Raw genomic sequence first — 27,673 nt, forward strand, 5'->3', positions numbered from 1 at the left:
CGGGCCTGCTGGTTCCCCTCACCGAGGCCAGTTAGGGCTGGCCTTGCAAGGCTGCTGCAGTGGCTCGTCTTTTCCCCAGGTTCCGAGTCCTACCTCTTGGGCCATGTGTGCGGTCAGCTCCGAGACTAAAGTCAGAGGCAACAGAACAGACACAACTTTTAATCTGTCCCGTAGAGCAAACCAGACATAACTACACAGCATCCATCTCTCTCCTTAGACAACTGCCCAGGAGGGCTTGAGTCCTCAACAACCCAGGCACTAAGCTGAGAACTAGGAAAGTAATTATAGGCAAAAACAGGAGCAGTCTCTGCTTTCACAAAGCTCAACCTTCCAGAGAAAATGAAAATTCACTAAGTTACATTAATTTACACTGTAATTTTGTTAAGTAGCAGTAAGGACAGTAGTGTCTGTAAGACAACTTGAAGTCAAGAAAAAAACTCAAGAACTTCAGAAAATTGATGGCTGTTGCAATGTACGATGGATATACAGAGTTGTTTAGACTATTCTCTTTATCATGAAAATCTGCAAACTCACACGAACAATCTCATGAAAAGGTGATGCTTGAGACAAACTCTAAAGGAAAACTAGGGAGAACTGAAATAGGACAAAAAAACAAAACATTTCAGGCAGAGGAGAAAGAAACAGTGCCACATGCCCTGTGACGAAGGTGCTGGGCACAGAAGAATGACAGGCATGGCTGGAGCAAGGAGAGCAAGGGGAGATGTGGTGCAAGGTGAGGCTGAGACTCCAAAGGACAGAAATTATGGATGCCCTTGGGATCATGTTACTAAATACAGTACTTAAAGCCATTGAGAGCTTTAAGTAAAAGGGTGACAAAATCAGATCCACCTTTTTAATCTCTAATTTTTTGACACTAAACAAATTTCAAACACATTTATCTTTTACCCAATAATCTCACTATCTTAAAGCTAAACGTGCACAAATACAAAAAACGTATATCCACAAGGTTATTCCCTGCAGCAACATTTACAACAGCAACAGAATATAAACAGCCCATATTCATCATCGGGAAACTACAAACACAAAAGAATGGAAAAGAGCTTATATAAAGCAATCTCCAGAACATATTAAGTAAAAAAGAAAGAACAGTGTTCAGTTCTACCGTCTGTTTAAAAATGAAAAGGAAATAAAAATATGTGTCTGTGCTTCTATTTGCAGAAGAAACCGGAAACAGAAATAGGGCACTATGGAAATGGTGCAGGGACAGCAACGGGAAGACTACGAACATACCTCTGTAACACAGCTTTGACTTTGGAACTACATACACGTTTTACATACTAAAATTAAAAAAAAAAATTAAACAAAAAATTAATGCAATCATTAAGACCTGAAGATTTCACACAAATAAACCAAACTAATAATTAAACTGGTAACATTATCAGAAAGAAAATATTTTCAGATCATTTTATCCTTCAGAACGTCAACTGCGCATCCTTACGTGGATACATTTTAAGGACTTTTAAGAACGGAAGAACTGTTATTGGCATTTTCCAACATCATTTATATACTGCAGAACAAGGGAAGTAATGTTGCAAAGAATGCAAATCTTCAACGTTAGAGAAAAAAGGATAAACTCAAAGTAATAGCTCTGCAATGTTAAATTTAAATTGAAAATATCAATACAAAATCAAATTTTATGTATTTCCCACATCTGTCCCATGAAAGTAGAGGCATCCCACTAACAATACAGACACACTGCACCAGATTTTGGTATCTAAATTCCAACCCCCAATAAAAAGAGCTAAAAAAACTGGCTGATCAGGAAAGCACAAAGTCTTAGACATCTAGTATCAGAAAGCAAGAAATGGTTCAAAGATTAATGAGGTGGCATCCCAGGGAAGAGATCCAGCTTGAAGAGACTGCACCATGACCAAGTGAGGACAAGCTGAAGAAAAAGAATGAGGACTACTTGATTAAAACACACTGAATACACAAAAATCCACAGGTCCACAGTGGTTTCAAAAACAGAAAAAAGTGAAAAGAAACTCACAACAACCCAACCCTGTACACAGAAAAAAGGACTTTCTGATCACTTGTCAGGACTTAATTAATACTAAGATATATAACTAGTTAATATATAAACATACAGTCACATATAAATCTATAAACATAGATTCATGTATCTAGATTACCAGAGCTCATTTACAGATAAACACACAGGCCAAAAACAGGTCCAAAAATTACACCTATGCTGTAAGAATATAACTATAAGCAAACTGAACTTATTATAAACAAATATAATCTAGGTTTTTTTAAAAAAAAATTGTTCTACCTTTTTTATTTTTATTTATTTAAGCCATCTCCACACCCAACGTGGGGCCTGAACTCATGACCCAGAGATCAAGAGTCACATGCTCTTCCGACTAAGCCAGCCAGGCGTCCCTGCCCTTTTTTTTTTTTTTTTAAAGACATTACTATGATCTAAAAATATCTAAAATGGTGTAAAAAGTGCTTTCCTAGTCTACTTACACTGTCAACACGTGGATAAAACAACATTCATGTTGAATGGATCTTTCTCCCTCCACTCCTCCCACCCCCAAACTCAACACATTTAACATTCTAGAGACTCCAGACCACTTCCCCTTGTCCCAAATGACTTCATCCATCACCTCCCACAGGCTGGACTAGACATCCTGTGCCGGCAGATTCCTTCAGTGCACCTTTCGTGCTGCTTACTGCCTTCCAAAGGCTTTCCTCACACACAGGATAAACACCAGCTGCCTTGACGGGATACACAGAATTATGTAAAATCTGGCCCCAAATTCATGCTACACAGCCATACCAAACTAAAGGTGGTGTCAGCATGGTAATGTCGTCATCACCATCACCATCACCATCATCGGTACCCATGGGGCACCTACTACAGAGCCCTAGAAGCTTACATTTGATGACATAGGTGTTCTCATCCTGTTCAACAGATAAACACACTCACAGAAGTAAACGCTAACACGGGGCAATATCTGGCTGGGATTCAAATCCAAAATGGTCTCAGACACCCTCCACACGCCTCTGCTGCTCCTGTCCCTCTACCTAGACGACTTTGCTCTCCTGCTCTACACTCCTGACCCTGCTGGAGCATTGCCTTCTCTTCCAGATGCTCTCCGCATTGAATTCCCTCATCACGTGCATGCATACCTTCCCTACCAGACTGTAAGGTCTACGAGGCCGCGCATCTTTATGTATTTGCCCACACATGACTCATTTTTGTAAGAACTTACGGCAATTTTAAGGCCATAAGCACCCAACAAAAAAATAAAAATTACATTGAATACTGGAACACAAACTGTTGAATACTGTTCACCTCAACATTAAATACATCATGCTAGTAACTACAGCAAAGTTCAAAAGCAGGAAGGAAGGAAATCAACAATGACTGGCAGTAGCTAATGCATTTCAGGAACCCTACAAATCCACTTAATTCTCGTGATAGCCTCAGAGGACACGAATCCTCCCAGTCTACAGCTGAGAAATGGCAAGTCCACGAGGTTGGGAGGGATCTGCTGCATGGCTTCAGACCAGCACTGAGTGGGGCTGCATTTCCACCCAGACTCTCCGGAGCTGAAGGCAACGCTACCTCCAGGGCCAACTCCAGAGCGCATGGCCTTTTCACAAAGACCACAATGTCTGCCAGACCGAACAAAATACTTGGGCAAAATAACTGCTTCCCTCTTCCAAGTTGTTCTCATTCAAGGAACAGGGAAAGAAAACATTTAATTAAGCATCAATAAATATAAGGAAGTATTTACATAGATACGTATTAACTGCTTTCTCAGCAAATCAAGACCCTGCTAACAGCTAAACCAGAAGAAATACTCAACAACATTATTTTTAGTCTGTAAATAACCCATGAGATTAATTCTTCAGAAACAGTATCCTTACCACGTATTTTTAATGTACCAGGAAAAAAACGCTAACAATTAAGGAGTGCAGCAAGTCAAGTTATGAGTGTGTGGGCAATCAAGTGAAGGTCACTGGGAAGTGAAAACACTGTAATTAAATTTCTCCACTTACAACTTCAAATTAATAATTCTCATATCTTAAGACTAAGAGCAGATTTGAGATACTGTCCATGAGATGCACAGGCACTCAGAAACCACACCAACCTCCCAGTTCACAATGAAGGCACAGGTACCACTACCCAAGATGCACTGCGAGGACAGCAACGACCAACGTTTCATTGTTACCTGGATTTCATGGATGCTGAAACAAAACAAAACAAGATCTGCAGCCAACTGCGGAAACAATATAGTATTTCTCAGAGCTCTTAATTCGATGCAGTGAACTCTGAGCCTAAGGAAGGGCAGAACACAGCACTGTTTCCCAAGCTGAGGTGACCAAGGAACCCTTTGTTTTTCCAGCAGCATCTCTTAGAACTAGCATTATAAACACACCACCTTAAGCAACACCGCTTCAGATAATCCAAAACTAAGTAAATACTGTTACCATGTTGTGAATTAGAACTGAAGGTACTGTCGGAGCAGTACCAGCGAAATTCCTGGGATCCGCCAAAGTCTTTGAAAAAAAATTCTAAGTCAAACATAAAGAACTGGGGCGCTTGGGTGGCTCAGTCGTTAAGCGTCTGCCTTGGGCCCAGGTCATGGTTCCAGGGCCCTGGGATCAAGCCCCACATCCGGCTCCCCGGTCAGCAGGAAACCTGCTTCCCCCTCAGCCCCTCCCCCCTTGTGTTCCCTCTCTTGTCTATCAATAAAATCTTTTTTAAAAAATTACAAACATGAAGAACTAGAAGGCCTTTTCTTGCCTTACCCATTTCGCAACATCTTAACATTACTTCGCTACTCAAGATGAAAAATTCTGTTATATCTCACAAGAAGCTAATACCTACTATCTATAATTTTGACATAAACAAATTGTGCGACCTTTACTTGCTATCATAAAATCTAATGTAAATTCCTGGCGATTTCAACTTGGGGGTGCTTGCCCACCAACCAAGGCTGGGAGAAGCCTCCCCCTTTCCTCTGACACCGTCTGAAATGTCACCACCTCTGAGGACCTTCACAAACTTGGCCCGCCCTGGGAACACCCAAGTGCAGGCTTGATTTTCGTTTCCTAACAAAAGCTATGCAGAAGGCTGTGACTGCCCTCTCCGTCCACCCTTCCAGACTGCAGAGTTCCTTCCAGAAAATTCCAACACAGAAAGTTACAGGTGTTCGCATTTCGGCAGGCCTGTGGTCCCCGGCTCCAGGCGCGTCACACGGCTGAGGGTGTCCTGTGCTGCCTCCTGATGTCCTCAACAACACAGCCCCGCAACCTGCGTGTGCCGCCCCAACGTGCACGGAAATTCCCCGTCCAGACCTGGACCCCGACCACACGGCACACACGCCAATACCACCCGCTGCACCAACAGACGCGGGGCGCCCACCTCGCGGCCGTTTCCACCGCGCCCCCCCGAAACCGGGTCCGCGGAGGTGCGCGAGCCCACCCCGGGCACTGCGCAAGCTTCCGCGTCGTGCGGCTCATCCCGGCGCCCCGGGCGCAGCGCGCTCAAGGTCACCCGGGATGCAGGGCCGTGCGACGCGAGGGGCAGACCCCGGCCGGGGCGGGGGGCGGGGAGCGACCCGGGCCCGCAGGGAGGGAGGGAGGACTAGCGGTTGCCCTGCCCCGCCCCTCCCCCACCGCCCCGCCCCCGCCTGGGGGTCCCGTCCCCCGCCCCGCCCGGCGGGTTATGCAACGTTCCCGCGCCCCGCCCCCGCCGCCCCCCGCCCGCCGGCGCCCAGGCCTGCGGAACAAAGCGCGCGGGGCCCGCGGCCGAGCGGGCCGGGCGGCCGCCATGTTGGCGGGGGCGGCGAACAAAGGCGCGCGGCCCGAGCCCGAGGCCCCCCGCCCCGCGGCCCGGCCGGCAGGGGGCGCTGTGCAGGCGCCGCCCGCGCCCGGACAAGCGCCGCGGCCCGGCCGGCTCCCGGCGCCGCCGCCCGCAGCGCGCCCGCCCGCGCCCCTCCCCTCATTGGCGCCCGCTCCCCGCGGCGTGCGGGTCTCCCTGCCGGCCGCCCAGGCCGCCGTCCGCAGCCCGCGGGCCCCGCCGTCCCGCGCCGCACCCGCCCCGGCCCGACCGAGCCAGACGGCGCCGCCCCGCTCCCGCTCCGCCCGCGGTGCCGCCGCCCGCCCCGGCCGCACGGCGCACGCGCACTGCGCCCGCCGACTGCGCCGGCCGCGCCGCCCGGCCCCGGCCCAACGGGCCGCACTGCGCAGGCGCCGCAGACGGCGGGTGGGGCCTGGCGGCAGGGCGGGGCCTGGAGGGCAGCGGGGCGCGGCCTGGAGGCTGGACTGGATCCGGCAGCGCTCACCTGGAAGCGGGGCGGGGCCTGGCGAGGAGGTGGGAGAAGGCCTGGGAGCCGGGCTTGGCTAGAGGCGGGACTGGGCCTGACGCGACTCACCCTTCGGCGAGGCAGGTGGGACTAAACGGAGCACGACAGGGCCGGGCGTCTGGGTGGGGCCTGGCGGGCGGCGGGCGGGGCCTGGAGCTGAGCACCTGGCGGCGGGGAGGGGGGGGCGGGATGAAGCTGGACCAGGGTCGACGGCGGGGCTGGGACCTGGTGGGCGGCGGACCGAGGAACGGCGCCACTCACCTGGCGGCCGGGAGGATGAGAGCGGACGGCGCGGGACAGGGCCTGGCGGCGGGGCGGGGCATGGAGCTGCTCACCTGGCGGCGGGGCTGGCGGTGAACAGAGCAGGACGGGCTTGGTGCCGTTCTCACCTGGCAGCGGGGCGAGCGGGGAGGAAGGGAGCGGGGCTGGGCCTGCTGGGCGCTGGGGCCTGGTGCCGCTCACCTGGCGGTTGGGCGTGGAACCGAGCGGGGCGGACCTGGCGCCGCTCTGGCCAGGTGGCGGCGTGGGCGGCTGGGGCGGGGCCGAGGGGCGGAGCCTGGCGCGCGTCTCACCTGCTGGCGCCGGGGGCGGCTGGGCGGGGCGCGGGGCCGGACCCCAGGTGCGCGCCGGGAAGGGGCGGTGTTCGGGGCGCCGAGCCCCGGGAGCCAGGGCCGCCACAGCTCGCGCCGGAAGTCAAGCATCCTGGGAAGTTTCGTTTTCGCTTGGTGGGAGGACTGTCCTGGATTGACCGGCCGTCTTCATTCTGGGATTTAAGCCGCAAGACGTCCTGCAGCGCGCGCGCCGCTGGGGTCGATGAGGCCGGGTACAGTGGTAGGGGCGTCCGCGGGCTGAGCCGTGGCCGTCTTGACGCGCCCCACGCGCCGGGCAGGGCGCCAGTCTCTAGCGCTGGCCCGCTTCCCGCGCGCGGACCCGCCGCCGCACTGCGCCGCCGCCGCCCCGCGCCCGGGTCCCCGCGAACCCGGACCTCGCCCACCCACCTGCCCTGCCGGGCGGAGGAGGGGATCTCTGCAGGCCCGCGCCCCTGTCCGCGCGGACCCGGGCCTCGCCCACCCATCTGTGACTTTGAGAGCCTGGCCCCGACCACACACAAGAGAAGTCGACCAGCTCTCCTCCGAGATCGGGAGCCAGGCATTCCCACGGTCAGTCATGAACTCGTTTGACTCGTTTCACCCAAGATGGCCCTTGAGTGTTTTATTGGTTTTTTGCGGGAGGAAGGGGAGAGGGGAAGGAAGTGAGAACAGTTTGACTCCTGCTGAGTTAAGTGCAGGACCTGAAGGCAGAACCCCAAGCCCCCGCACCCCAACCTGGAAGCTCTGCGCGCACCGCCCACACCCCCGGGGCCAGGAGCTTTCCCTTCTCCCCGCCCCCACCAGCCCGGTGTCCTCCAGCAGGTCACCGAGCAGCCGGGGTTCCTCGAGTGCAGCGGCACAGCCATGTCGTAGTAAAGCGCTTACCCAGTGTTGTCAGGTCAGATGACAGGACTTTTGGAGAGCGCTCTAGGCTCTGGCCTGCAGCTCTACTGGTAGTTAGCAATGCTCCGCGGGATCTTACTGGCACCTTTTTACTTTTCTCCCAAATAAGACGGATATGTGCCTGCTCAAGCAATTAAGGCTCATCTCAGGTGACACACTTGGCGTGCACCGGGAGTTCACAGGCCAACTAGAGAGCCCATTTAGACACAGACATTAGAAGTGTGTCACTGTAGTCAGCAGTGAGGAAGCGCTGGAAAGTTGTTGCTTCCGCTTGTGTTTAAGGTTTATGGCGCAGACAGTATGGAGCAGATCGGGAACCAGGAGGGGTGGGCAGCAGGCAGGTGCCAAGGAGGCAGCTGGTCGGAACCTTCAGTGCTGGCCCCTCCGTGTGTCCACCTTGCCACTGTTGCCATTTGAGGCTGAGTAGTTCTTTTTTAGGGGGGACGTTTGGCAGCATCCTTGGCCTCTACTCACTAGATGCCGGTAGCACACACCTTCCCCGACATTATGACAGTCAAAATGGTCTCCAGGCAAGGACAAATCCCTTTTCCCATCTCCTCCCTCCTGGAGAACCCCGGGTTTAAATTTTGCCTCTAGTGAGGATCACTGGGAGTTGTCAACAATGCACAGACTGGGGAGGTGAGCCAACCCTATGTCGGAAAGAGCCACGCTCCCAAGTAGGCAACCCCCAGTCCTTCTGCTAGAGGTATCTCACCCGCCCTAGCCTCAGAAGCCTTGCTCCTTAGCAATCTGAAGGTCAAAAAATGGGCTTTTACATCACCCAGATAAATCTGCCAAAAAGTTTTAAAATAAATCTCATTACAGGGGGAAAAAATCAGACAAATGCATTGAGAGACATCGTGCACAACAGCTTCACTGGACTCTTCAAAAACTATCAAAACACACACACGCGCACACACACACACACACACACACACACAGAAAAGCTAGGGAATCAAGGCCAGACAAAGAGACCACAACCAAATCCATCACATGACCCTCGAAAGGAAACACACTGTGAAAGAGATTTGGGGGACAGTTGGAGGATTTTTTATATGAGATACAGTTCAGAGAGACTGTTGCCGAATTATCACTAAATGTTTCAGTGTGATGACGTCTATCACATTGCCCTTGTTCTTAGGAGATGTGTCCTGAATTTAAGTGAAGAGCCCAGGTGGCTACAACTTATTTTCAAATGGTTCAGAAAGAGATGTATTTTATCTAGAGATAAAGGAAATGTAACAAATGGTAACAATTGGTACATTTAAGTGATGGGTATATGTGCATTCATTGTCTGATTCAACATTTCTGGGAAAGTGAAATTTTTCAAAATAACAAGTTGGAAAAGTGGAACTCCAGTTACGTCATGAATCTCTAGGATGGGACGCTCGGTAAGCAGTCCCTGCTGCCTTCCAACTTGCTAGCCAGGTATTTCCAGAAACTTAAATATATAGTTGGATTTTTTTACAGTTTCTCAACCATACTGGACTTCTGGTGATGAGCCTACATATATTTTTCCTCCTGCAGGAACTTTATTGCTGGTAAATATAAATGGTCATGTTAGCAATTCCAACCTCTACTAGGTCTATGCCTCTCTCTATCTTTTTGTTTAAAGATTTTGTTTATTTACTTGAGAAAGAGATCGAGCAAGCACGGGGAGGGGAAGAAGGAGAGGGAGAGAGAGAATCAGGCTCCACACCCATTGCAGGACCCAACATGGGGCTTGATCCCACAACGCTCATAATGACCTGAGCCAAAACCAAGAGCCAGACACGTAACCGACTGAGCCACCCAGGCGCCCCTAAGGTCCCTGGGCTCCTACTGGGGGAGAGGACATTTCTGCCCTAGAGATGTATAAATCTGTGGTGTGGGAGCGGGGTGAGCTTAGACCCACAGCAAACCTTGGTGTATTGGTATACTTACCCCACTGGCCTTGTTGTGTTAGTTAGAAACCAAACTTCAGAAGCCTTTTCAAGTTATATTATAAAATAATCCAGTTGTTCAACAGCAAAAGTATTCAAAATGCATCATATACACCATGCACAGGGATAAGTCTTTGTGTTAGTTTAGCCTCTAGGTGGATGAATTTGATGAGCTTCTTGTAGGTAGGTATGCTCTTTCCCTATTCGCTGCCTGGGTCATCCTCCAGCCCAACAGCCAGCTACACCCTGCCCCGCCCCTCCTGCACCCCCCCCCCCTGCAGTGGGGGCAAAGGCTGTTAAACCGGGAACACTGGGGCTTCTGTGTCTAACATGTTGGTCCTACGATTGGAGCTCAGACTGGCCCACCCACTCCCTCCTGTGGCTCCAGATTTCTGGCTATGCTAATTAGGCAGCCCTAGCATGTGAGTCCTGATAAGACGGTGGCCTTATCAGGACAGAGGCATCTGGACTCTGCTGGTCCTGATAAGGCGCTGGGGCTAGATCTCTGACCGAAAGCCAGCATGATACACACTCTGCAGAAGGATGCATGAGGTCTAGGGCTGTCATCCAGTGCAGAGGTGACCAGCGCTAACAGGGGGAGGGGTAAGGAGAGCTCCGGCAGGGGCAGGGTTAGCTCTGCCTGGAACTTCTCCAGATATTTACACTCAGGGCTCCTGGAGCCTGGAATGGCTGGGGATGGATTTTCCAAGCCTCCTCTCACCCTCCTGTCACTCGATCTCTTGTAAGACCCTTTCTTTCTGTTCTCTGCTGTATCTCCATTGGCTGGACTAGACAGAATGGGAGAGGGGTTCATTGAAGAGCCTGCACACCATTTGTGGTCTACAAATGGCTTCCCAGCTTTGCTGCACAACTTCCGTGCAGATGTTATTCTTCTAGGGGAAGTAATTGGTCAGGAAAAAACTCAGGTTCACCGGAGATGCTAATACAGGCTCTGGAGGGCCACACAGTCCCAGGCCTAGACCCTCGCTGCTGACCACTCTCCCCACACCCAGGGCCCTCTAGGGTCCACCTCAGCTGGGAAGGTGTAAATCCCCTCCCTTTCCACTCTGAATGGAGGGACCTGGCCACCTTGCTTTCCAGGAAGCCTCAGACCAGGTAGATCCCACACAGAAGCTTCTTCCTCATAAAGTGGGAGGGAGCCAGCCTGTCTCCCGGAATCCTGTCTCTCAGAAGGTACTCTCTCCACAAACATTTTTGGCTTAATAACTTGCTCCTGGAACTTCAACAAAATCACAAATTAGAGCATCCTGCCCCTTCCAGGCTTCTCTCAAACAACTGAACTGTCAGGGCCCTGCCAAATGAAGAAGTGAGTCGGGAGAGCGTTCCCACCCCCTGGCTTAACAAATGTCAAACAGTCCAGGCACCACATTAGCCTCTGGAGGGGACACTACGTCAACAGCCACAAGAACGTTTACACTTCGTGGAGGGAACATCACATGGAGCGAGGGAAATGTTTGCAGAGAGAATGACTCCAAGAGAAACAGCAGGAGCAGAGTTGAGCCATCTGGTCAACCATGCAGCTTCCTCCCCTGGTTCAGCCCTGTGCCCCTCCAGGTCATTGTCTACACAGCAGGTAAATAAACACTCTCAGATGTCTCCTCAGAAGCCTCTCAGGACCACCGGCACAAGTCGACTGTTCTCCGTGACGTACATCCTTGTTGATTTCTCTTCGGAGCACTGATTCTCCCTTGCAATCACCTACCGCGTTGATTCGTTCATGTGTGTATTGCCTGTTCCCCACCCCGTTGTAAAGTCCAGGTGTCAGAGACAAGATCTGTTGTCCTTATCAGTATACCTCCTGAAGGACAGTAAGGACTCAGCAGCTATTTATTATAGATGAACGTACGACTTGTTCTGGGAATACTGGATCATGTGGATTTATTAGGACGTAGGGCTTGTGAAGGGGCTCAAATGCCAGGACATCGGGCAATTTAAATTCTCATTACCTACTCTTACAAGGTTATGTCAAGGATCAAAATAAATTCTGTACAGCCCTACCTACGCACGCACAGGGGAGTTTCACCATCCAGCAGACCGCTAATGATGTTCAGTTGGGTTTTGGGGTGGCTGCTGAATCAATCTGGTGCTATCTAGTGGAGAATTTAGAGAGAGAATCATGAACTACAGGAGACCATGAAGAAGGCTACGGTAATAATGTCGGGGGACAGCTTTGGGCTGAACGGAGTGCTCATGGAAAGGATAATATAACTTCCAAACAGCAAGCACACTGGACACCTGATGGTAGGGAGAATTTACTGTTTTATTGGATGGCGCTATGGTCAGGTTGAGAGGGAGGAAATCCTCATCATTTAAAAAAAACATCCTGAGAGTTTTGATTAAATGTTATGAGCATAATGCAATTATGCTGATTTCTCTCAGATTAGTTTTGCCTGTGTTTGAACTTTATATAAATGGAATCAAACAGTGACGTGCCTGCATATGTCATATTCCTTCAATATGATATATACATCCCAGTTATACTGCACGCGAACTAGAAGACAGCTGCTGTAGGATATGCTCCAGAAGTGGGGTTGATGACTGAGGTATATGTGTTACTAGATACCGCACCCATACAATATCAGAACTTTAGATCTCTGCCAATTAATAGGTGAGGAGAACCATATCCCATGATAGTTTGCATTTGCATCTCTCTCATTATAAGAGAAACTGGTCTCTTTTCATATGTTTAAAACTCATTTGATCCTGGGAAATCCACTAAAAGCTATTAGAAGTCGTAAACCAATTCAGCAAGGTTGCAGGATATAAGATCAACATACCGGAATCAATTGTGGCTTTACAGTATAGTAGCAATGAGCAAACTAAAAGTGAGATTAAGGAAACCATTCCTACAACGTGGGTGGACCTAGAGAGTATTATAATAAGTCAAAGACAAATGCCATATGATTTCATTTATATGTGGAATCTAGAAAACAAAAAGCAGAAACAGACCCCTAAGGACAGAACAAACTGACAGTCGCAGGAAGGGAGGTGGGTGGGGGATGGGCAAAGCAGGGGAAGGGGAGTGGGAGGTCCCGGCTTCCAGTGACAGATGACTAAGTCACGGGGATACGAGGCGCAGCGTGGGGAGTGCCGTCGGCAGTACTGGGATAGTGTTGCACGGTGACAGAGGGCAGCTACACTTGTGGGGAGCACCGTGTAACGTGCAGTCACCATGCTGTATGCTGGACACTAATGTAACATTGTGTGTCAACTATACTTCACTTAAAAAAATGAAAATAGATTTTAATTGAAAAGAAATTCATTCTATAATAGATTTCAAAAGAATAAAACAGGAGTATATTTAATAAAAAGTGCAAAGTTCATACCCTGAAAACTGCCAAACAGTATTGAAATTAAAGAATGAAGTCACAGACTGAAAGACTTCATATTCATAGATGGCAGTACTCCCCAGATGGGTCTATGGGGTCAGTGCAAAACCCCCCTCCCGCCTTTTTTTTTTTTTTGCAACAATTGACAAGCTGATCCTAAAATTCGTGTACAAATTTAAGGGATCCAAGATAGCCAAAGCAATATTGAAAAAGAAGAATAAAGTGTGAGGAATCACCCTTCTCGATGGTTTAACTTCCTACAAAGCTGCAGTAACAAAGACATCGTGGGACTGCCATAGGAACAGATACATAGACAGATGGAATAAAACAGCCCAGAAATAACCCACATATTTACAATCAATTGATTTTCAACAGGAGTACCAAGACAACGTAATGGGGTGCCAGTTTTTTCAATAAGTGGTGCTGGGACAAGTGTATGTTCTTATGTAAAATGAGGATGGACCCGCTCTACCCCCACTTCACACTGTGTGGTTTTTTGTTTTGTTTTGTTTTTTTATTATATTATGTTAGTCACCATACAGTACATCCCCGGTTTCCGATGTAAAGTTCGATGATTCATTAGTTGCGTATAACACCCAGTGCACCATGCAATACGTGCCCTCCTTAATACCCACCACCAGCCTATCCCATTCCCCCACCCCCCCTCCCCTCCGAAGCCCTCAGTTTGTTTCTCAGAGTCCATAGTCTCTCATGCTTCATTCCCCCTTCTGATTACCCCTCCTTTCTTTATCCCTTTCTTCCCCTACCGATCATCCTAGTTCTTATGTTCCATAGACGAGAGAAATCATATGAAAATTGTCTTTCTCTGCTTGACTTATTTCACTTGGCATTATCTCCTCCAGTGCTGTCCATGTTGCAGCAAATGTTGAGAATTTGTTCTTTCTGATAGCTGAGTAATATTCCATTGTATATATGGACCACAGCTTCTTAATCCAGTCATCTGTTGAAGGGCATCTCGGCTCCTTCCATGATTTAGCTATTGTGGACATTGCTGCTATGAACATTGGGGTGCATATGGCCCTTCTCTTCACTACGTCTGTATCTTTGGGGTAAACACCCAGTAGTGCAATGGCTGGATCATAGGGTAGCTCAATTTTTAACTTTTTAAGGGACCTCCACACTGTTTTCCAGAGTGGCTGTACCAACTTGCATTCCCACCAACAATGTAGGAGGGATCCCCTTTCTCCACATCCTCTCCAACAATTGTTGTTTCTTGCCTTGTCTATTTTTGCCATTCTAACTGGCGTAAGGTGGTATCTCAGTGTGGTTTTGATTTGAATTTCCTTGATGGCTAATGATTTTGAACATTTTTTCATGTGTCTGTTAGCCATTTGTATGTCTTCATTGGAAAAGTGTCTGTTCATATCTTCTGCCCATTTTTTGATGGGCTCTACCCCACTTCACACTGTGTGTTAAGTATTAACTCAAAATGTGTCAAAGACTGAAATGTAAGAACTATAGAGTGCTTAGAAGAAAATACAGGTGTAAATCTCTGTGGCCTTGGATTAGAGCAGTGGTTTCTTAAATACAACACCAAAAGCACAAGCAGTAAAAGGAAAAATAGGTAAACTACTAATCACCAAAATTAAGACTTGAGCTCCAAAGAACACCATCAGAAATATGTAAAGGGGGCGCCTGGGTGGCTCAGATGGTTAAGCATCTGCCTTTAGCTCAGGTCACAACCCCAGAGTCCTGGGATCGAGCCTGCGTCGGGCTCCCTGACAGGTGGGGAGTCTGGTTCTGCCTCTGCCCCTCCCCCATCTCGTGCATTCTCTCTCTCTCTCTCTCTCTCAAATAAATAAAACCTTTTAAAAATGTATAAAGAAAACCCACAAAATGGGAGAAAATATCTGAAAATAACATATTTGAAAAAGGACTTGTGTATAGAACACACAAAGAATTTACGATAGTAAAACAACAAACAACTCAATTAAGAATGGACCGTGGATCCGAACAGATAGTTCTCTCCAAACGATAAGCAAATGGCCAATAAGCCCCCGAAAAGACATTCAATGTCATCAACTCTCAGAAAGGCCACAGAGGGTGTGATTCCATTTATATGAATGCCCAGAATAGGCAAACCCATGGAAGCAGAAAGCAGGTTAGCGGTTGCCCGGGGCTGGTGCAGGGAGGTCCCAGGATGGTTGTGATGATGGGTACACAGCTACGTGAATGTACTGAATGCCACTGAGTTGGACACTTTAAATGGGGGGGCTGTCTGCTGTGTGAATTCTCTCTCAGAACAAGCTGCTAAATAAAAGAATAAAACAGAAAACACACCATTGGACAGCTGACTTGTGAATTGTCCATGGCCTTGGTCTACTCTTTCATTCACTTGGAGTTTTGTTTTATTTTTCTCCTTTCTTTATAGGAACTCTTTACACGTTGAAGAATATTAGTCTTTTATCACATGCTGGCAAAATTTTTACCCGATTTTTCGGTTGGCTTCTTATTTTGTTTTTGGTATTTTTTTTTTCCTGCAAAGGTTTAAGTTTTATACGAGTGAATTTGGTGCTGTTACGTTGCCCCTTCATTTTTTACCATGTTTGGAAAGACCTTCCCTACAATGAGATAATGCATTTTTTCCTCTCACGTTCAGAAACTTCTTTTTTGGGTTCTTTAGAGACTTGGAATGATACAATATAACCTTAAACACTAGAAAAGATTAATTTCGACTTTGTCTTTAAACATTTCTCCATGTCGAATACCCAAAACCACTTACATTCATCCTCTATCACATTTAAATATCCGTCTGTATCATTCAGAGAGGACTTCACAAGAAATCCAAAACTCGCTTTCCCAAGGGCCACAGGTGAGCGCACGCGTATGCGTGCGTGCGTGTGTGTGTGTGTGTGTGTGTGTCTGTCTGTCTGTCTGTCTGTCCGTCCTTGTTCAGCACCCTCTTCCCCTGGCCCTATTAGCCTCCAGAGCACAAAGGCTTTAAAGTTCATTTCTTTGATTTGAAAAAAGACGGGAATAATTAGCATACAATGGGAGAGATTAAATCTGTGAGGCCCCAGTGCTTGCAAACAATGACCCTGGGTGACAAGTTATTCTCACAATGTGCCTTCAAGGCCATTCACCAACTTCAGTTTGGGTGTGTGAGGTTAGTGCCCCACGGAGGGTGACGCTGGGCCTCGCCACACCTCTTCCTGCTGTGAGGGTGACTCAGGCTGAGCAAAGTCCGGGCACACGCGGTGGTGAGCACCCACATTCCAGCGAACAACAGACGTCCAGGGTCACCCCCGCCGTGCAGCCTGTGGCCAGGACAAGACCAACATGGACGGGGCACTCTGCCAAGACTCCAGGGACCCGGCCTAGACAGCTTGGGGCCAGAGGGCTCCTGAGCCCACGATCTGTGCCAAGCCCTGACGCTCAGACCCTCTCCTGGCATCACCAGACTTCTGGTCCTGGGAGGAGGAGAGCATCTTGATTGCAGAAGGGCAGGGCAGGGTTGACCTCATTTGCTCTCCCCACATCCCCAAATCCAAGTGTCCTTAGGCACCAGTGTTTGAATCTCAAACCCAGCTCAGAGGCTTCCCGTTTCTGTCCCAAAGTACAACCTCTACCCTGAAACCTCGGAAGCCTACTTTGCCCATCAAAAGGCAAGAATTTTGTTCCCATTCTTCTGATGCCCCTCTGTTGAGTCAGGGGCATCCGTATGCTCTAAACAGATGAATTTCAAACATGTTTGATCGGGCAGCTAAAAGCCCCATGCATCCCCAAATCCGAATATGCTTCGCGCGAACGTCCCTATATACTGCTGTGTATTAGCGCGCGAAAGACTGGGGGCGCCTGGGGGGCTCAGTCTGTGAAGCGTCCGCCTTCAGCTCAGGTCGTGATCCCAGCGTCCTGGGATCAAGCCCTGAGTCAGGCTCCCTGCTCAGTGGTGAGTCGTCTTCTCCCTCTGCCCCTTCCTCCTGCTGTTCTTTCTCGCTCTCTCTCAAATAAGTGAATAAAATCTTTAAAAATATGTGAAAGACTGGCGAAGTACAGCTTTTCCCGCTGCCTTAGACATCGGTAAGCTCAGCGTGGTTAGTCCAAGTAGCGAGCGTGCAGTGGCGCCATGCTGATGGTAACACCGGGGTAGCAGGCCGCAGTGGTGTCGCTTATCGCTCACACCGAATCCCCAAGCCCAGACCTCCTTCCCATCTGACTGCAGTTTCCACCTCCCCTGGAAATGTGGCTTCGCCAGGCACCGAGCAAATGTTTGCTCCTGCAGCACCTCGGAGTCTGGTCCTCCTCACCCCCGAGAGAAGGGGAGGTCATCTGTATAGCCAGACCCTGAGCTGTCCCCCAGCCTCCTGTGGAGCAATCCCTTTCTTCTGCTGCTAACTTTCTCGGCCCCCAAGCTCTGTCTACAACCACCTTCCACACCACCCAGCTCTCACTCCGTCTCTCCGCTCACTAGTGGGGGGTTGCCCCTCCAGGATTCACTTAATAAAGCCAGTTAGAGCTTTGGATTTGCTCCGTTGAGTTTTGTTATTTACCAGGAAGAGGAAGAGCTTTCAATTGGCCCAGGCTGACCCCGTCAGTGGAGGGTGGGACTCTTGGTCTGCAGGTGGTGAGTTCAAGCCCCACGTTGGGTGTAGAGATTACTTTAAAAAAAAAAAAATCTGCCTAGGAGAGATGTCTGGTTCTCAAGGACAAATGTCAGCTGGTCCCTCTTCTTGGAGCAGCAAAAGGCAAACTGCTCCTTCGCTGCCCTGGTCACCTCCTGTGTGCAGGCAGTGAGCAGGACCCTGGGGGAGGGGGCCGGCTCCCAACCCCTCCCTGAGGATTGCAGATGCAGTGGGACTTCCGAGTCTAGGTCTTCCGTGATAAGAAAGGAGAAATGAGACATTCATTTTTCAAAACACTTTCTTACTGGAAAAGGGATCCACACTTGCTGAGCGAGGTAGAAGGAATGCCAGACAGCTGTATACAGTCGGCTCTCCTGCACCGCGCGGGGACGGCTCCTGCTGACTTCCCGCATTCCTCCGTCATGGGAGAAGTTACTTCTTTCCAAAGCACAGTGTTGGACACCTTCGAGAGGGGCTCCCCGCACACACTCAAGCCACTTGGTGGGGCAAGCTTTGTTTTTTAAATCAATATTTACTTTACCGAAGGGATGAATATAAATTTATGAATTTAAAAAATGCAAAAACCTAGTTCTTCAAGTTAAACTTACAATTCTTACTACTCTATTTATGTATCTAATACATGTTTGCATCAATTCTAAGGAGGGGCTTTGATACAACCCTCAAGCATTTCGCAAAATGTTAGATTTCCTGTGTCAGAGCTTTCGTTGAGTAATGAGTGAACAAAGTTTTCCCAAGTGGTCACCAACCTTCACAAATTCATACATTGTAGGCTCTTCCAGATGGTCTGATAATGTTTATGAAGAGAAAGATTTCCTTTTCAAATTAAAAAAAAAGTCCATTCAGTTATTTACATACTCTAAATCGAAATCACGAGACTGTTGTGCCCCAAATCCTTACTTTAGAAATACTGAAAATACCAAGAATGCACAAGAATATGAACACTGCGTGTTCACTTTGTGTCCTCGGGTCCACACGGTTTAAATCTTCCTGGATTCAAGCACATTCACGCAACAGAGACAGGAGTGGGGTGAGGACGCCCTTCCCAAGCAGTGCCACTAGCTTAGCTCCAGAAAACCGATGTGACCCTTCTCAGCATGAGCGACACGTTTCTGGGCCAGAGGGCCTATGTCCCCAGAACTCAAGTTACACATTATCGATGATGCGCTGCGGGCTCCCCTGTAAGACAGTAGCTGACCTCTTTGCATTTTCATGTTTGCCTTTTGTGGCTGTAAGATATTTCAGTGACATTTCTTGGATTCTGTACCTCCTGAGGCCCCCACTCTGCACGCACATATTCTAAGGTTTCCTGAAGGAGTTCCAGACACGCCACCCAGAAATAAGCCTCTTTAGCATATTATTTTGAGTCAAGGCTCTTGAAAAGAGCAAATGCCAGGAGAGGTTCTCTGAAGTCCCCTCATCTGCTGAAGACAGGGTCTCAGAGCAGCTCAGCTGTGGTCCATCCTGAGGGTTCCACGCACCAGGGAAGACTGGCTCTTATCAGAGAAGAAGAGACTAGAAGCCACCACCACACCCAGACAGACGTTGTCCCAAACTGTTGTTAAAGAACAAAAATGCAGCCCAGTAAATCTGCAGGTCTTCTTGGCTTTCTCCTTCGGCTCATTAACAGGGCAGCAGACCACCCAGCAGGTAAATGGGACTCTGCAGGAGCTCTAGGAATGCAAGCATTTTATAGGCAGAAGGGGGCAGGACAATTAGCAAAAGCAGAAACGGCTGTTCCAGGCAAGGTCACCTTCCCTGAGGGGGAAGGGCAGGGGTCTTACAGGGCAGAGCCCCTCACCTTCCCTTGGGGGTGGCGAGGGCCCCACTGGCAGATCTCCTCACTGCTGCCCCAAAGAAGGTTCCAGACTGGCCGGTCAGACTGCATTTCTAGGGGAGGTGGAAACTGCCGTTGTTTGGGTGTTAAGCTGTGGTTTGGGGACACCATCCAGGCCGCGGTCGTTTTGTTTCTAACGGTATTACATGTCCCATCTTTTCTTCCAAGGGCCCAGTCATCCTTCCTTCCCCTAAGAGGCCACCTCCCCTGCCGCTATCAGGACGAACAGAAGCTCTCACATCAACCGCCTTTGGGACACTCACTTTTATCCCAGGACGCCCGTTCACACAATATTAAAATCTAACAAATGTCTATTGTCCTGTGTTCCCGCCCGCTGGCAGAGTATTTCACAGACCGGGGCCTGGAGCCTCCCCCACCCCTTCCGAGCGAGCGCACCTCCCCAGTCTGGGAGGGGCTCGTGGAGGGAGCCCAGGAGGGGCCACAGGGGTTCTGATGCCCCTCGGAGGCCCAGAGTCAGCAGCATCCTTGCCCCTCACAGGAGCCTCTGTGAGCTGGGCCCCAGAGGACATAGGAGGACAGGCAGGCCCTCCAGGCCCAGGGTCCCAGGACCCACCCACCCCGGCCGCCCTGCCATGTTGGCCTGTCTGCCCCCAATGTGGCAATGTTCTCTCAGTGGGAGATTTTCCCTCATCGTTCTCTTTAAAAGCAACGTTATTATAACATGGCTTGGAGTCACTTTCTCCATGTTCCTTCTGCGGGGGGTCGCTGAGTTCTGTTTTTTGTTCTTGCGTGTTTGAGCCCTGGGTTTATAGGGTTCGTCCAGTCCCCTCCCCCCATACTTCTGGGCTCACATCACAAAATTACTGGGCCGCTTTCAGGGCCCGCAGCTCACTGGTGGGGTCGCATCGTGGACGGTTTTGCTCGGCCGTCACTCTTCTTCCACGTCGTCTAAGGTGCCGTGAATCATCCGGTCATTTTCACGCTAGATGTTGTGTTTTTATTTCGTGAAGGTCTTTCTGTTTGGGCCCCTTGTTCTAGATCTCGTTCGTACCCATGCATTTCGCGGTTCTTCCTGCACACCTGGAGTAGATTTATCAGAGCTGCTGCAAAGTCCGTGTCCACTGGTCCTCGCGTTGGGGTCCTTCTGCATCTGTCTCTACTGATCGATCTTTCTACTAATGGTGAGTTATCATTTCCGGCTTCTTTGCATATTTGGTAATATTTTATTGCTTGACAGATGTGGTAACTATGTCCTTGGGTGCGGGATTTTTGAGTATCCCTTTAAATATTCTTAGCTTTTTCTGGGGTGCACCCTGAAGGTGGTGGAAAGGGTTTGAGTCCTCTGAGACTTGTTTACTCTGGTGGGAGCCAGTCCCTCTCACCAAGACCAAATACCCTTCTGAGTACCTTTCTCAACAAATGGTTTCTTGGGAGTCTTTCCAGCCTGGCCGGTGGACCGTGAATTAGCCCTGGCCTGTGCGAGCCTGGGGATTGCGCCACCAGGCTGATCTCTCTCTGGCCTTCGTCCCCGCAGGCACTCACACTTTGCAGAACCTAGTCAGGTCTCTGCAGACAGATTCCTGGAGCCATCTGTGATCTGTCCTCAGAGGCCCGCTCTGCTGTGAAGCCCGGCCCTCTCTGGCCACCCCACCCTCAGCGGAGCCTCCAGCCGCAGCCAGCAAGCTCTCCAGGCAGTAATCCAGGGGCCGCTGTCTTGCCTGCCTGCTGCCCACTGGCTGCTCAGATGCTTTCCTCTATTGGGTATGTTTTTGGTTGGGTGAGGCAGGGGGTAGATTCTGTGCCCACTATTGGGTATGTTTTTGGTTGGGTGAGGCAGGGGGTAGATTCTGTGCCCATTACCACACTCTGACTAGAAGGAGAACACTCCCTTTGTGGCCTATCCGTGGCAGGTCCCCCAGGACCGTCATGCTGAGTGAGTGTGGGGCTCCTGGGGGACCCACTCACCCTACTGAGGCACGTGTTTCCTTTTAAACTTCTCTCCTGGTGCTTCATACACATGCTGTGTGCTGCTCCAGGAAACAAACTTAAGAGCAATAAAATCCACACTCTAGTTTAAATAAAAGCCAGTGGCATTTGAGTTAAATAACAGCCGTAGCCATGGCATGAACACATGCTGTGCTGTTTAGCTTGCCTTTAGCCTAGAACAATTACTGCAAAATCCTCATTACCATAGGATTTTTGATCCCATACTCATTTTACCCCATTTGGCAAAAGATCCTCCTCTTTGTTGGTCTTACTTTGGTTTTCATGTAAAACTATTCTTACTAGTAAAGCTTTTTATTTTTTAAGATTTTTAAGTAATCTCTAAACCCAACATGGGGCTCAAACTCACAACATGGAGATCAAGAGTCGCTGTCCCACTGACTGAGCCAGCCAGGCACCCCTATCCTAGAGTGAGCCCAGCACTGGGCTGCAGGTGTTGCTGCATTTCGTCATGGCAGACGGTGAGGGTAGCCAGACAGCCCACTTCCCACTTGGGTGCAGAAAATGTGTCAGTCACTCATATATAGCATTTTAACTGAACCAGGGGGCAGTTCATTTGTGGTAGAAAATTGAAAATCGGGGTGCCTGGGTGGCTCAGTCAGTGAAGCATTTGCCTTCGGCTCAGGTCCTGATCCCAGGGTCCTGGGATCGAGTCCTGCATTGGGCACCCCGCTCAGCGGGGAGTCTGCTTCTCCCTCTGCCTGTCCCTCTCCCTGCTTGTGTGAGCATGTGCGCTCTCTCTCTCCCTGCCAAATAAATAAATAAAACAAAAAAAAAAGAAAAGAAAATTGAAAATTACCTGGCTTCTCATCCTCTGCTGTCAAGCAAACAAAGGGATAAGGTACGGTCGAAGATTCCGCAGAGCCCGTTCCAACAGCAGGTGTGTTTTTATGTACGTAAGATCTTTCGAAGCATCTCGTCAATAAGTTCAGTGTATAGATCACATTCTGTTTATTCATTCATCAGTTGATGGACATTTGGGTTATTCTATTGGGGGGGCTGTTACAAAGAATGCTGCTATGAGCACTTGTGTCCGAGTTTCTGTATCGTCCCACGTGTGTGTTTCTCCCAGTTGGTGCCTAGGAGTGAAGCGGCCAGGTCACATAGTAACGCTGGGTGTACCACGCTGAGGAACCGCAGAAATGGCTTGCTCCGTTCCACACGCCCTCCAGCAGAGTTATCATTAACGGGCCTTGAATTCTGTCAGAAGCTTTTTCTGCTTGACATGATCGGGTGATTTTTTTCCTCTTTATGATGTTAGTTTAATGGATTACACTGATTGCTTTTCAAACATTGAACCAGTCTTGCGTCCCTAGAACCAACTCTACAGGTCGTGGTGTGCAATTTTAAATACCTTGTAGAATTCTATTTGCTAATATTCTAAGGATTTTTGCACCTCTACTCATGAGGGATATCAGTCTGTGGTTTTTTATTTGTTCGTTTGTATTTTCTTTGTCTGGTTATAGTATCGAGGTAATACTAACCTCATAAAATGATTTGGGAGGTGTTCCCACCTCAGCTATTTTCTGGAACAGATTGTGTACAATTGGGGTTAATTCTCTAAACATTTGGTAGAAGGTTCCAATGGAAACATCTGGCCCTAAATATTTCTTTTTTGAGAGTTTTAAATTATGGCCTCCGTTTTTGTTTTTTTTTTGAAGATCCGTAGCTATTCAAATGATCTACTTCACTATGGATGAGTCATGGTGGTTTCCCCGTCCCTCCCACTAAGTACAACACAAACCACTGGATGTTGTACGTGAAACAGACATGACAAGACTCTGAAAGGTGCAGAGAAGAAGGCCGGCTGGCGAGAGACCTCGGGACCCGAGGGGTGACTCCGTGGGGAGTCCCCGAGTTTAGTTTTGCCAACTATAGTCTAAATTTACTTCTTTTTTCTTTTTCTTTCCTTTTTCTTTTATTTTCTTTTCCTTCTTCTTCTTTTTTTTTTTTTGGCTTTTATTTTATTTGAAAGAAATGTATGTCTTCATGTTAAGATTAACTACGTTTGAGAAACTACTCGGGGTCCAGGCACCATGCTCGGTCTCTTCCACAGATAGTTGACAATCTAATCATAGCGACAGTTACATAATGTTTTAAAATCTAGTGTATTAAAGAACATTTGGGATATAGCAAGACCGACCCACCAGGAGGGGATTCTGGCTAAACCAGCCCAACATGACCATGACAGGTGGCTACACATTTCCAGCATCTTTGCTGCACTCGATGTCCACGTCTGACAGTCTGCACACCGATCCCCACTGTCCTGTTTCAACAAGTGTCAGAATAATTTTTTCTTTAACAGGGCCATGGTCTTAAGAAGGTTGGATTGGATTTTCTAAGCTATGAGATGTTAGGAAAAAATCTGACTCACGGTTAAGAGTTTTCCTTATAAAGCTCAGACTAATGATTCCTTCTTGTGGGATTCGGGGCATCTTGGCACCTTATCATAGTGAATATTTTAAGCTGAAGGGATTTGAGAAATGGCAGGTGCTGGAAGAGTTCTCTGGCCCCCTCCCCCTGAACCTGGGCATAAGCCCCTCACACAAGAGGTGATCTCACATCCCTGTCCTGCCCTGTTGCCCACGACTGCCCACTCTTCAGCAAACCTCGCATGAAAACACTCATGTTTAACTGTTCCCTTGGGTCTTCATTTCCTTACGCAGGTTCCCCTGCCTGTGAAACTTACAGTAAATCCATTTGTCTGCTTTTCTCTGCCCATCGGTGTCACCTGTCTTTGTCAGCTTACTTTTCAGACCCAGCCAGGGACCCCGATTCCTTGCGCTTCCTTAGGACAGCTTTCTTGGGTTTTTCATGGTGAGCTAACTTAAGTGAAATTAAATTCATGGCAACTTACTATTCCCCAAATAGAAGGCAGTCTAGAGACCCGGCTCCTTTACGGCTCTGCTGCAGTCTCCAAGTCCTGCTAGAGTTTGTTTGTCTCCCAGAGTGGAATCTCTGCAGGAATCTCCTGGGAAGTTAAGAACAAAACAAAACATGTTGATTTCCCAGCCCTAGCCCAGAAATTCCGATTGTGGGTGAAGGGCCTGGGCTCCCGCTGGAGCACCCCTGGTGCCTCAGGGAGGACGCAGAGTGTGCACCCTGGGCAGGTGCTCTGGGGCAGGTGCGCTGGGGGTTGTCTGGGGCCAGGGGTGGGGAGATACAGTTGCAAACAAAATCCTCTCGCGTCCCAGAAAATCGCTCCGTAAGGATAGAAGAGAAAGGAAACAACGTTGTTATCAGATGAGCATTAACCCCGGACGTGAGGACCATCAGGCACCCACTAAGGGTGCTGCAGAGACAGAAGGAAACTGCAGACAGGCTGCGCTTTGGGGAGATTTGCCATCTGGAGTCAGGTGACCAGTCGGGCCCACCCCCTCCCAAGACTTTCATACATTTAAAAAGAATAGACAGAGACATTCTGAAAGAAAAGGGGAAGGAGGATGTCTCTTCCCGAATTTCTCAGGACCACGAAGCCTCTTCTGTTCAGTCTGTGTTGGCCCCCCTGCCAGCCTGGGTGCCCCGTGTGGTGGAGCTGGGGCCCTGGCTGGTACGGCCTGTCCCTCCTGCATCTGCCGACATACAGCCTCACCCGCTGCTTCGCCAGGACGAGGGGCTGCACTGACATTCTCCCACACCGCAGCTGCACCACCCTGCTGGCAGGACAGCATCCTGTCCCAGAGGGACGAGCTCGGTCTCTGCCCTGAGGTTTGGCACCATAGGGCCGGTGGCAAGGGATAGCAGGTGGTCCAGGGCTGTGCTCCCAGCAACCAGCGCCCCGCCCGGCTGGCCTTGTGTTGGGTGAGAGCTTGTGGAAAAGGACCGCAGGCTCCCGGCTGTTGGGCTCCAAATGCTGAATGCGTCTGCATCACCCAGAGCGTTGTCAGCGTGGCCGCGGTTGGACTGGTAGATGGGGCTGTTTCCCATGGCTCGCCGGACTCTAAAGGGCTTTCTTGGCTGCTGTGGAGCACTCTGAGCAAGAGGCTTGCATCGTCCTCTGGGGACAGGTGACCGTCAGCAGCAGTGGTCAGGCACTTGGCCTTTTCACGGGAGCAAATATCGTGTTCTCGAGTCTAATGGAAGGACTGATAAGAAAGAAGCTCATAGTGCCGCCGTGGAAGGTGGTCCCATCCTTAAGAAATGTCTCTTCACACAAGCTAAGTGGTGCCACTTACCTCATTCATACATTCTGTAACAGCGAGTCTGCTCTCCACCGCAGAGAAATCTGGAACAATCTACCCACGGGAGCGGGAAACCCCAGGGAGGGTTTTCAATGTGCTTGTCTTCTCCGCCTCCTCTCCCTGCATCTGGATCGTCAGTGACCAGAGTCATGTGTCCTTACAGTGGGTGCCCACGTGCTCCCTGCCTGGCCCGACACCCAGACCCGCCAAGGACGATGAAACCAGCACCTCCAGAGGGTGACCAAGAGTGACGGTGGCCTCGCAGGTGTCAGGCACACGACACTCAGAGGGCCGTTCTGCACGTGGTTCACGACATCTTTGTCTTTCTTCTTGTTAAAGTTTTCTCGAAACACTGCCTTCTGCCCATCTGCATCCTGTTTTGTCAGGGGAGCTGCATACAAAAGCATCAGTGCCGGTCGAGCCTCCTTTGTGCTAGTTACGGATCATCCTGTTATTTTATTTTTCCAGTTTTATTGAGAAATCATTGACGTACCTCACTGTTCACATTTAAGGCATGCAGCGTGATGGCCTGATTCACATATTTTATGAAATGATTATCATAGGTTCAAGAGACCCCTCTTCCCACACAGACACCGTAACGTACGGCCTTTCCAAGGAAGATGTTTCTGACCCGCGCACATCTTGTTGGCACCAACACCGGGATTTGTAAAAGTGCTGTTTGATGGAATGTTTCGTTGCAAAGAAGCAATTTCATTAGAACTATGAGCCGATCTCTCTACTGTAAAGTGTCTCCTTCTACGCCCTCAGTACATCTATAAAAGCTGACTTGGTTTGTTTCAGAGCAGTTGTAGATTGACAACAAAATTACGAATTAGGTACGTAGATTTCCACAAACTGCCCCATGCAGCCTCCCACTGGATGGTCCTCTTAGAGCGGAGAAACACTCCATTCTCTGAAACACTAGCTTCTTCCAAAATGCCTCTCATGCTAGCTCTCATGCTAACCCTGATCAGCAACTTTGCAAATGAAGCAAACTTTACTTTTAATTTTACTCATTTCTTTGAAGTTCTTTTCTCTGTCCTCACCCTTCCTTCTCACTTCTGTTTGTGCGATGTTTTCCTCACCCGCAGCTTTCTGTCTGGGACCAACGGAAGTGTGTGGCTTCTGTTAGCGGGATTGGAGTCTCCTCACCCACATATAATCCATTAAAGGCAGACACTCACCCCAAATTCACAGGGTTCCTGTGGCTGCAGATTATTGCTGAAGTCTTCTTGTAGTTAATAGACGCCGGCATTTATAGAGCGCTTACCGTGTGCGGTGATGTGCTAAGGATTTCACACCTGCTAACAGTTTATTTTTACACGGGCCTTCGGGGCACGCACAGTGAGCGGCTCTGTTGAGTAATGAGTGAATGCAGAGATTTCCGGATTTCCGGAGCGCAGCTCCTCAGCCAGGAGCGACAGACAGCGGCATCTGAAACTCAGCCGACCCGGTGCCACACAGATCCCTCTTACCACGACTGTCTGACTGTGCTGCCGTGTACTTGGCCACCATGCAAAATTTGGGATTATGAAGGGCTGTAGGGAATCAGCACACCGCCCTCAAGGAGGCCACTTCGGCATAAGGACTATTTTGAGCTAAAGACAACTGAGACACAGCGGATGCCAAACAAGGCTCTCGGCCCCCTCCCCCCGCAGCTGCCTGAAAGCAGGAGGCCAATCTGCACTTGTGAAGGTGTCTCCGGAGACGGCAGGAGGAAAGTCTGCATGACAAAGCCGCTCCCACAGCCGCACGGAAGCGCGGACAGCTGTTCCTGAGCCCCAGGCCCTCCCCGCAGGTGGACCGGTGCGTGTTAGGACGCCCCGCCGGCCCCCCGTTGCAGTGTCGGCGTCTGCGAGCCGCACGCCGGATACCTGTGCCCTTGTCTCCTGCTGGTCCGGCTCCTGTGCACGTGTGGCGCGCCGCGCAGTGAGCGAGCCCGGCGGAACCGGCGAGAGCTAACGCCTTCCTCCCGCGGGG

The 27,673-nt window shown here is 49.6% G+C and overlaps 1 long non-coding RNA gene across 3 annotated transcripts; it reads left to right on the forward strand.

Moving 5' to 3' along the window:
- Window positions 1-6,277: 6,277 nt before the first annotated feature.
- On the forward strand, window positions 6,278-25,692 carry LOC103663179. 3 transcript variants are annotated; one of them, XR_005831871.1, is made up of 3 exons: window positions 6,278-6,428; window positions 20,547-20,689; window positions 21,043-22,197. It is a non-coding gene; the product is annotated as an uncharacterized LOC103663179 (long non-coding RNA). The 3 variants fall into 3 exon arrangements; XR_568688.2 differs by lacking the exon at window positions 6,278-6,428 and adding an exon at window positions 22,585-25,692 and having other exon boundaries at window positions 14,940-20,689; window positions 21,043-21,269; XR_005831872.1 differs by lacking the exon at window positions 6,278-6,428 and adding an exon at window positions 14,940-19,360 and having other exon boundaries at window positions 19,716-20,689; window positions 21,043-22,201.
- Window positions 25,693-27,673: the final 1,981 nt, after the last annotated feature.

The sequence above is a fragment of the Ursus maritimus genome, unplaced genomic scaffold (genome assembly GCF_017311325.1).
Source record: "Ursus maritimus isolate PB19 unplaced genomic scaffold, ASM1731132v1 scaffold_34, whole genome shotgun sequence".
NCBI classification, from domain to species: domain Eukaryota; kingdom Metazoa; phylum Chordata; class Mammalia; order Carnivora; family Ursidae; genus Ursus; species Ursus maritimus.